Below are 12864 nucleotides of genomic sequence, written 5' to 3'. Positions count from 1 at the left end.
TCAAACTATATTTATTTACTCTTGTTGAGCTCTTTATAGTCATGGCTCATGAGATATTTTTGAAACTTTAAATTTAAATTGTTTGTAGGTGCAAGGGTTTTTTATGTTAAGACACAACGTCTCCGCTAAGAATCGTTTTTTGTATACAATGATTTATCATCGAATTCAAATATAACAAATGCATTACAATGACATGCTTGACAACTATACTATACAGCAGATTGGTACCTATTCGATAACTATTTTAACGTTGATAACAATTTTGAAGCTCGCTTAAAAGGACTCCATACAGGAATTTGTTGTCTTCGTCTTACAAACTTACAACATGGCAAATTTTAATGTACAGTTTAAACATTTTCAAAACTTACTTAAAAATAATAATATCAATAAAGACCTCCGAGATGCCCTAGATAATATTATTGCATTTAAATTCACTTTAATTTCATAAATTACGGATTAAAATGGATTATTGTGAATGTAAAATTTGTCAGGGTGTATAAGTTTGTAAGACACAGAGAACAAATATCGTAGGACATTTATTCTCTCCGTGGCATCCTCTTAATAACGTATTAAAAACTAAATACGTGATTTCATACAAGTTTTTCTAATTTTAAAATATAAACAAATTCATAGCTATGCACATATTTTTAAAAGGTTTTATTATAGCTTTCAAAAAATTAAAAATGTACTGATATCATGGAAAAATATAATATATTTGTCAATCGCAGCAAATTATAACCAAATTTGCGAATGACTGTTGTCAACTCTGAAGGCTGAAAGTAGATACGAATAAATTACATAGGTAGTAGATACCTAGGAATATCCCTAGATTTATCTGTAAATCCTTTAAATCCACCTTGCCACCTTGGTAAATACCTTCCTAATACCTACCTGAAACATAGCAAGTTTTGCACATTATCATTAAATGTGAATATTATAAGTTTTATACCTGGATGCGCTAAACATTTAATGAATTGATAGTGAGATATAATTTGAAATATGGTCAGTTTAAAAAGATTTCAAGGACCATTACATTTTAGTGAACCATTAAATTGAATCAATTTTTTACCCAACACGGCAATAATATTATAATATTCAAATTATAATTTATGACAATCTATGGGAAAACTAGGAATTGCTATTGTGGCAGCAACCCGTAGTATTTATTGCCATAAATTCACAACTCTCGAGAGGAACAAAATTAAATATTACCTTATCGTATATATTGTATATTTTATATATTAAAACAAAGGGACATGCTACTATACAATTTGGGCTGATGCCGAAAGATTAAAATCATTTATATTATATTTTAACGACATATACAGTTGGTGGTACATAATCGCATGTAAAGTGAATGTAATAATTTTAAATGTTTATGCAATTTATAATAAATAATTACAAAATATTTTAATCATCCCAGAGTTAATACTAAATGTAGTTTTTGTTTAGATAAATATATTTATTAAACTATAGATACTAAAATATATCAAAGGATTTGATAGGAGTAATTATATTAATATCTACTGTTTACTTATACGGTCTCTACGAAAGTTATTTTTTCCATTCTGAATGTCCAACACAACATAATATATTAAAATGAAAGTGTATTTTATATTTTTATGATAACTTTACGGATAAGATGTGATTATAAAGCTTGTATGATATTTCTTACATTTATCACTTAAATGATTTACGTTTTCTTATGATGGGCGTTATGAGTCAACTAATATTAAAGTAAAATTACACATACCAATATGAACTATTTATAAATAAACTGATTTTATCATATTATTATGCTATGTTATAATTTTAAATCTTTTCTTCTAGTTTATTGCCTAATTATAGTTGACACAAAGGTAAACTAGTTGATTTTGAAATATAAGCTACTAACTTAAATGAGTAACGACTTGGTGTTAAGTTGAACTCGGTCATAAGTCACTCACGTCTCGGTGTCCTGACATATTTCTGAAATAGTAGACACGTGGGAAAATTAGTTAGCTTAGGTCAACTGTCTCTAACACTAATATATGTTTGTTTAAATTGAACAGAATATGGATATAAACGTGATTCAGTACCTATTTATCAGTAGGAATGGAAATAGAGAATATTTGAGGCTACAAAGATATACAGGTACATACTAAATAGGTAACTGGAGTTCAAACAACATATTATTATTTTATCAAAATCGTCTATATAAAAATAAAACCACTTTCAATTCGTACATTTCAGGTAGTACATTTGTTTATAGTACATGTATACCTACCCACTCTGGGATATGGAAATTAAATTATATAACTTTTTATTTGTTACACACACATGGATGCGATGGTGACATGGGCACATGACACAGAGCAATTATTTTTAATCGAAATTGTAGAAATGCAAATTATTATAAGTACTTTTTATTCATAACGCACACTGCTATAAATGTCGATTAATGCTAAATATATTATTTTATTACATTATCATACATACTCGTATGTCTTGAAATCAGTTATTTTAACTGCGATGACTCAAATAGAGAATGCTTAATGAGTTATGTATGAAGCAAAAGCTGAATTTAAAAATGATTAAATCTACGACATTATTGGATAGGAAAGTAAACGGTGAGCAGCTTAATTGAGACAAAGCTGAGCAATGGAAAAGTATGAGTCGGAAATTACAAACATCAACCAAGGGATTACAAGGGTTGTGGTGGTGAGGGTCGGGGAGATGAGTTAAGACCCAAATTACAATTATATAGTTAATAAACTGACTGTTATGTCTTATACACATTGTTTTATATTGTTACATTTTATATAATTATATAGAGTATAAGGCAGGTATATAGGTATTTACTTAAATTCTAATTTATTTATAGCATATGATTTGAAAATAAATTTGTTCTTATCCTTTATACTCAAAACATCATTTGAGAAGATAGACAATGCACATGTTTTCTTGGACAAAGATTAAAGAGGGGTTAATGGATAAGATATTTGTTTTCTATGATTGTATACGTTTTATTATTATAGGTAGGTACTATAAGATATCTAGGCGAGTCATGGGTACATATACCTATTAAGGTTACAATGGTATAATGTCTAAGAAAAAAAAGGTTTTTTCAAGTTATGGATTTCAGATACCTATATTTGCTTTTAACTAATCAGAGTATAAAATACAAAATACAAAACGTATTACGTGCATAACCTTTTTATTACATCAGTGTAGGTCAAACGAAGAGCGGTGAGAGGGATAAATCCCCAATGACCTTTATTTCAATATTCATGATCTTATAACCATGCATTATACTTCTAATGATTAAAATGTGCATATTAAAAAAACATTTCCCTGCCCCCACGACAATATAATTTGACTGTCACTGAATTACATGTAACATAAACGTGTATGAAGCATTTGACTGTTCACAATATGATAGTAGCACGTGACTACACAGTAACTTTGATTTTTTTTTTAATGTACCTACAAGCATTAAGAATTACGATGCATATACAATTAACTTGATGAAAAAATGATTTAAATTTTTAGTTATAGGTATCCAATGTTTGAAGAAAGAACTGCAACTATATTGAATTCTAATTTAAATAAAATGTTTGATTATTAGTATATTCATATCTATATATGCTTTTTATTAATTATATAAATGTTTTAATAATTATAAATGAACTGCAACTATATTGAATTCTAATTTTAATAAAATGTTTGATTATTAGTATATTCATATCTATATATGCTTTTTATTAATTATACAAATGTTTTAATAATTATAAATAATTTTAGTGTTATTAGCTTAACCTATTCAATATATATATATATGTATAAACAAGTTTCATAAACTTTGCACTTACCACTTATTTCATCAATTATTTAGAAAAAAATTGAGTGTACTCCAAATAAACGTTTATAATATATGAATTATAGAATTCATACTTACCAGTTAGTACCTAATTAGTATAGTTACCATTTACATTAATGAGTGGGTCTGAACTCATTTAACATGAACTTATTCAGTAGGGTGAATTATTTTCTTAAAGAATAAATAGATAAATTGCGGACGTAAGAATATTATGTTCTGCTTGATAAGTTGATTTAAAATAAGTGGTCCTGCCTTACTGGTGTACACTTAATTTTATCTTTTTACTATTCAAATGAATGCATGGAAAAATATCACAAATTCTCGTAAGCACTATTGTAATTAACAAAGTATACTATAAAGTGATTAAGTGACACAATGGATAAATTATATACCTGTTTATATATTTACTAGATTTATGCGAATTTTAAATAAAGCTTAATTTAATTTATGTATATAACTGAATAACAATTTGTACATCACAATATATCGTATAGTTGAACCATAAACTTTATAGAGATGTATATAGAAATGTACATAATATATTAATATTAATATATTACATAATATTATTTTTAATATGATTATGTTTGAAGTTTGGACGTTACTTTTACTTTTAACAATAAAACAAGTAGGTACCAATCATAACCTATTAAATAATCTTATAAACATTATTGTTATTTGTTATTACCAAAAGCACTGAGAAAAATTCTTAGTGTGTGAACTGCAGTAGGTTAGGTTAATTTAAGTTCAAAGTTGGTGCTTTTGTGATTAGTTTGAGTACAATTAATTAATAATGTTTTTATTTGATTTATTATTAACGGGATTTCCAATTATTTACGTAGGCTTCTAATGACGTATTCAACATACTATATAGGTATTTACAATGACAATTGATAGATTCAAAGGATACATTTCAAATAAAATATTTGTTTTTGAAAAAACAAATGTAAAAATAAACACACTGTGGATTTTAAGTTTAAATTAAAATTGTTTTAAAAAAAAAATGTGTAAGTACAATTCTTTTACTCCGTTTATAAGCCAGTAAGCAGTGAAACTTTTCACTGGGATTCTTTAAAATATGAGTACAAATATTTAATAGGTAGGGCTTACATAAACAGGTATCTATGATTCAAGACTATCTTTAATAACATGAGGGTACACGACGTATACCAACATATCTGAAATATTTTAATATTGATGTATTAAATTTCACGTGAACCTAAAGTATTTCGTACATGCATTTTAAGTTCAGGAATGTCTATTTAAATTATGCTTATTATTTGATATTGCAATAAGTAATAAATAATAATAATAAATAATATAATACAGCGATCGCATGGTAGAGCAGCATCGTGGCACCATTGTGTATCGTCTGTGTGCTTGATCACTTCCACCGTGGTGAGCGTAGTTTCATGGTGGTTGCCATCGTTATTGTAAAAGAAAAAAAATACCATACAATTAAAGACTATTGAATTTTGAAATAATCTATGTGTTTTAAGTTACAAACAAGTGTATTAGATATTATTTACTATTCAGTATTTACAATCTCAGTTGTTGTCAAACGTGGCAAAATAATTTTAAACGTCCTATATATCTATATATTATAATACAAATTATTTTAATAATACGTATATTAAAATGATTTTTATTTATTTGTTTGGAGAAATAATTGATTCATCGCGTTTGTTTTTATTTGTGCAGTAATACTATTATTTACTATCATTCAAATAAACATTATTTGTAAATTTTTTTTTGGTTATTTTAATATATTAATTGGTACCTAGGTAAAGGAGACAATGCGCTGATCCATTGTTCATAAATATATTAGTAAATATAATACGTACTTGATTTCTGAATATATTTTATATAAGATAAACTTATTATACTTGGTATGTAAACTCATGTAAAATGAAAAACAAACTACAGTTTACACACCACATCAACCATAATATAGACACATGACCATAACTATGGTTGGGTATGATCGAATTGCACTTATTTTAGTCGAATTGCACTTGGGTTTAAAAAAGGTAATGGTCGAATTGCACTCGGGTAAAAAACAGGTAGTGGTCGAACTGCACTTGGGCTCAAAAAAATATTTTAATAAAATTATCATGCATTTGAAGGGCTTTTTTCTTTGTTGAATTTGAAATCATTCTCCGAGGTAAATTAAGTGGTTCTTCATGAATATGTATCAATTCAGACCGAATAATTACTTTAGAAAATTCATCTAGATATAGTTTTGAAAGACAACCACGATAGGCACCACGCCATTTAACACCATCATTAATATATTTTTCTTTCTAAAATGCATAATTTTGATACACGATTAAGTCACGGCCTCGTTCACTTTTAATAATTTTTAGACTGTTCATATATACACATCGACGTAAAAGTGTGTAATAATTGTATTTTGCATAGGTCTACATAGACACATAGTACACGCCATACCGTATACAATAAAAGTATTAATCTTATATGCGTTATCTAAATGGCACGAACTAATATATAATGCTATTAAATAAGTACACCGTAGCTTTTTTTTTTTATTCACAATATATTTAACGGGTTTTCCATTTTAATTTTTTTTTTTTTGAACGAGTGCAGTTCGACCACTACCTGCTTTTTATCTGAGTGCAGTTCGACCATTACCTTTTTTCAATCCAAGTGCAATTCGACCATTCATTTGTAGGTAATAAGTGCAATTCGACTATCCCGCTATGGTTTAATTAGCTTATACGGGCTCAAGGTTCTTAGGAAACCAAAGTTCAAAAAGGAGCCATGGGGGTCAAATCCTGCCACATTCCCCATCACGACCTTTACAGAAGTTAAGCAGTAGTGGGGAGTCCTGTTAGAACAAAGTTTAAAATAAACCATAGATTTAAAGAAGGGCTGGGCTGATATGCATACCGATATTAGTAATATCGATTTTATCTGTATTGGTTTTTTTTTAAATCTGATATTTGAACCGATATAAAAAAAATATGTTCATTATATACATAATCTTATATTACAAGTTACTTCAGTATTATAATTAATAAGTATATAATATATTTTATAAATGCAAAAGTCCATATATTATTAGCCACCTAATATTCTACTGCCACCCAGCATATCGACTCAACGGGATCAACTTTTTTCCTTTTTAAATTCTTCCAACATTCCTATCGATACCAAAAATATCTTTTCAACCCAGCAAAAAAATATTATATTGTACATTTTATCCTTTTTTAACCAAAAAGGCTTTTAAATCTAATCATATATTCTCTTTCATTTCTTATTTATAAGTAACTTATTTAAACTAATTGTAACACTAATTTTAAAATTGTGGCTTGGCGTGGCGCGTTGGCTGCTACCAGTTGCGGAATGCGACTGTGAGTAAGTAACGGCCACAGCTACTAGTTCTCGGATGGGTGACCACTCGAGTTCATAGTAGTTCAAAACCTTGCCACACATACACGTGTTTTCTACCTACCGTAACAACCGTAATAATCGTAAAAAAAAAAAAACCAACCGTACCAACTTTACCCCTACCACAGTTCATAACCCCTACAACAGCTAATGGCCTTAGTCGCCGGGCTTAAGTTCAATGAAAAAAAAAAAAAAAAATAAGTTTAAAATTTTAAATAAAAGAAAAAAAAGTCCATATATTTTAGTTGAAAATGTTTACAAAAAATCATTATCGATAAATATTTTTTATTTTTATTCGATTATAATTATTAATTTCTTTCTATATTTATTATAGCCAGATCAAGGAAATTTGTTTTGGGTCAAATTTGACCTGATTTATTGTTTTTTGATTTTATCCGGGACTCACTTAAAACTTCTATGGGGGAGTGGACTTATCCTCTAATTAGTCTAATTATACCAAAGCAATCATAGTACAATACATAAACTATAAATGTCATATATTAATACAATGATATACATAAATATAAAAAATGTATTTACTAAGTATTACATAAATATGATGTATTTTGTTTTTGAACACAAACGTGTGTTTTTTTAGTTGCTCATGTATAGAGGCTATGTTTTTTAAATAAATTATTATTGTTAACTGTAATATTGTATGCATTGGTATTGAAAATAATAAATATTTTTGAATTTATGATGAATTTTTAATTTTGTATGTTATGTATATTTACTCATTTTATACACCATAGTTATTTTAAGCAATAATGATTAAAAAATTCTATTCATAATACATATATTAATATTTAAAGACCTATTTATTATTGTTTTATTATTTTTCATTGAAGAACCTAACAAAAATGACGAACAAATAAAAATAAGAGGAATATTGATTTTTGATTTTTGATACAGAAATGCAATAATTATTTCCTTGGGTCATCTGTATAATACAATAATAATTAATATTTATAATGAGCTGTAGCCATCAGTTAGTTGTACCTTGTACCACAAAATTTTTACTAGAAATTGCTTAACTAGAATGTATATTCTAACTGTATTAATATGTACCTATTATATTATGTATATAGTTAATACTCCAGGCGATACCCGGCATCACATTTTTTCCTAGGACTCTTTTTCCTTTACTGGAGACTTTTTTTACCGATAGTTCACCGTAATACCATATACGGTGCCTACAGAACAGTGAAATAATATGGCATACCTATATTGTAAAATAGAGTAGGTAATTATACATACATTTTTATACTATTTCATTTTGCATTATTTTATTTTAGATACCTTAATATTATTATTTATTGATTTTTGAAATAAAAACGAGATTCGATAGTTATTCGATGCATTTTTTTATATCATTTTATATTCATATCTATTATATATTGAAAATCACAAGTGTTCAGCACATATAGCAAGCAGTGTGTTTTAAGTTACAAAGTACATTATTGTTATAAATTAACTTAAAAAGTAAAAGTATTCGTATTTAAAAAAAAAAGTTTCTTTAAGCTGGTGGGCGTAATAAATGGAGGTCATTTTAAAATATTTATGTTTATTAACTTCTCGAAAATTCCCTACTTATGTGTATACAGTTAATTCGATAATGATGTAGTGCGTTTTGTCTTGGAAATTTTACCCAATGAACTGTAAATCATCAGTATTCTCAAGTGAGATACCTAACCAAGTTTAAACTCATATTTTTTTTGTGCGATTGTGTGTGTACATTTTTTAAACCATTAGTTTAGTTTGACAAGTAAAATGATGTTTAACCAGAAATAACCAGAATGATCTCTGACAAAACCTACCAATTAACAAAGAATACCTACCTAACTATATATATTATAATACATATCTAGCAAAACATTTTCATAGAAAAAAAAAACATTAGAACAATAAGAAAATATTTTGTTTTTCTTTTTTTAATGAAAGAAAAGCAATTCAATAAAAATAATAGTTATTTTCAATATAATATACAAGTTATTTTTTTATCTCGAACTTAACGTTCAATGAGGAACATTATTGTTGAAAGTAATTGTGCCTAATACATTTTACTGTACATCAAATAAAAAATACTTAATCATTACTACCTATAACATAATGTATCCAAGATTTAATTTACACAATTATAATAATATTATGTCAATGATTAATAAATTAAAAAAAGAAACAGTTTTACATAATATAATACATTTTAATTTATGAATTACAAATGACAGAATAATGACCTTTTTTTGTTGGTGGAGAAAATACATTTTATACTTAAATATTGTATTTACCATAGTATATTATACCATATGAAATTAATTTAATTTAATTTAAATTCAGTTGATTTAATTTTTTTTTTGTTTGATGATTAAGTAGGTATCTGTTTTTTTTAAAAATAACAATGAGTTGCATATTTCAAAATTAATTAATCATAGTACTAAGTTAACGGTAAATGGTATTATAAACTCATAAACCTAAATAATATATACTTTTAATTTCTAAGAAATTACAACCAGTAGGGTTTCAACCAGTAGGTTTTACAATGGAATCATTTAATTTTTTTATATGAAATAAAAGCAGTACGGAAGTGCAGTATAACCATTTCCTAATTTATTTTAAATAGCGAACGCAACATTAAAATATCTCTTTTTGTTTTTTTTTTTTTGATCATTATAATCCATATAAGTAAATATTATTTTAAAATTAAGATGCATCTAAGAACAATATCATTGATTTTATTTTAAATATATGGTAAACATTCGTGCATTCATTTGTATTGATTTATCGATTGTATCATTTTCTTTATAATAATAAAGTAATTGTTCTTTTATTTTGGAAGTGTTAAACACTGGATGTAATAATTGTCCAAAATAGTTTAAAATAATATAAAATATATACATAATACTTGAGTACGTTATTATATTTCAATGTATTTTATACTTGTATAGACATAACAAGGTAAACATACAAATATTATACATTTTACGAAATAGCTTAGGCTAAATTATTACTTTATAACTTTAATTTCTACCATTAGTATTTTTACTAAGTATACGCAACCAGTATTTACTGCAGATTTGTTTAACAAGGATTTTTTTATCGGATTAAACCTTTTTGAATTGTATAACACACAATGTGTGTATGTTATATAAAAATACTGTGAAAATTACTTCTTAAACAAAAGTTATCAAATAAATTACTTGACACCATCGTTTATAAAATCATTATTTTGGTGATTTTTAAATGTTGTATTTGCTGTTATAGAGTGTTATGCATAATATGAAAGTTCCAGCATCAAAATATATACGCAGTCACATCATGACAGCAGGGGCGTTATAAGGTTAGTAATGAATCACCACCTGTGGCTTTTTGCTAGTTTCATATTAGAATTGTTAGAATTGGTCGCCAGTATATGGCAGTATTTGCTAACCAACATTCTAACACTTCTAGAAATTACCTAGTATTTTCTGATAATATTCAACTGAAAACATAATTTTATACCGGGAATTATTTGTATGTAACATTTATATTTTATGGTAGAATTTTTTACTGTTCTATTTTCAGCGGTTTTATGTTGGTATATATTTTGTATTATTCCATGCAGGCTATATATGTAATGTAGTTTAATATACATTATGCACAATATAAAATAAACATTTGAAAATAGGATAAATGGGTTTGATTAAAAATATAATTATTTATATACTAAGTACATTATAAGATCACCTACGTAATACGTTTAAGATCGTAATAATATTTTGATTCATGAGGTTTAAATTATTTCCGAAGTGCACGTCGATAATAAGACGTATTTGAATGTACTAATATTACTCAGGTAGCTAATATTTAGTTCAATCCTTCCGTTCATCTCGAGTAGGTTTTTAAATACTGTATATTTGTATGTAACATGGTCGTATCGAATAGAAACCTTTTTTGACGCTTAGTGTGCGCGGGGTACCTACCTATATATTATATTTAGGAGGTACAAGGTCGTAGATGGAACAAATTTTCGGGAGGGGCTTAAAACCAAATATATAGGTATACTGTATACACAATATATTTTCAGGATTTAAAAACAATCAACTAAAAAAAAGTACCAAATACATAATATTATAATATTACATACAAGGGATTTTCATGCTTTAAATGTGTGATGAATTTAAAACATTTTAAACTAAATATTTTTTACAGCATTATAAAGACGATCGATCACATCATCTGGGTTGAAATGCTAGTAAGACAGTGTCTATAAGACCTGTAAGACGTACTTAGTCTGATAAGTTTCGTTAGTAGTTTTTTAAATATTTTTACGGTAAAAATATGCTTTCTGGTGTTGTAGTCGATACTGGTAAATAATTTCAAAAGAAAAAATATAGGTAGGTACTTGGAAACATTTCAGAATAACAATATTAGTATTTATGCTTTAATAACAGTAGCGTAGTTGGAGCTCGATTAAGGAAAGGGACTACAAAAATAATATATTATTTTATTACCTATTTATTAGGCTATAACCGTGATTAAAACATCATCAATAAAAAATTCCAAGGGGAAAGAGGGCATCCACTACAGCTACGCTAAGCCGAATTAAAATAGTCGATAAAATATCGTTTGTGACATATTTATTAAACATAGCAAAATACATGCCAACAAAATTCGTATTAGCACGATTATGTATTAATATTTAATGTATAGTTATATACAATAGAATATGAGTAAGGTATACGTGTATAATAATACAAACATAATATTATACAGTTATCATAATATTACTAGGCTGAAACATAGTAAATTATTAAAATGAATTTAGTTTCATAAATTAAATTCAATACATTCTATAAAAAAGTTTCGTTGGAGGGGGAGGGGGATAGAGGTTTGAACTCCCTTCGAATATGGCCTTGGATACGCAATACAATATTTATAGAAGCAAAACTTCATATTAAGTAAAACGCGTGCGGAAAAAAAAATTAATAGTCGCGTAACCGTACAAAGCCGATGTCATATTATATAATAAAAAATCTGCTCCACAAATCGAAATACTTTTCCAACTACAGCTCGTATCACTGCTATAAAACTATAAAATGATAATAATAATATCGTTTTATCGTATTTTATACGGCCGCGTGTAAGACGACTCCCAGCCGTATAGCTTGACTCGTAGCTGAAAACTTGTCGAACGAGACAATTTATCTTAAAGCCGCCGTCGGTACTTACACCTATACTTCGAATACATCTATATCGTATACAATATAGTATAATATAAACGCGGATTATATCTATAGGAGTAATATGGGTTCGGAGGAACAATTTACGAAATAGTCGGTGCGGGCAGTGGCGGTAATGTGCCGACATTACTCGTGTCGTCGAGTTCGGGAAGAAAGTTGTGCAGGCGAAAAGAAGAAAGGAAGAGACGGGGATGAAGAACAACATTGAAAAATAAATCGTTTTTGTATAATACTATTAATACTCGTAATATTATAACGCGATGATGGCGAGGGCGTGTCGTCGTATATAGATGCTGTATACAAGAACTGCTAACGAATAACGATAATATCACAGATCATATTATTACTATTATAAAAGCAGAAGGTGCACTTGGT

This window comes from Myzus persicae, unplaced genomic scaffold, assembly GCF_001856785.1.
Source record: "Myzus persicae strain clone G006 unplaced genomic scaffold, MPER_G0061.0, whole genome shotgun sequence".
Taxonomy (NCBI): Eukaryota; Metazoa; Arthropoda; class Insecta; order Hemiptera; family Aphididae; genus Myzus; species Myzus persicae.
This window is presented reverse-complemented; position numbering follows the sequence as displayed.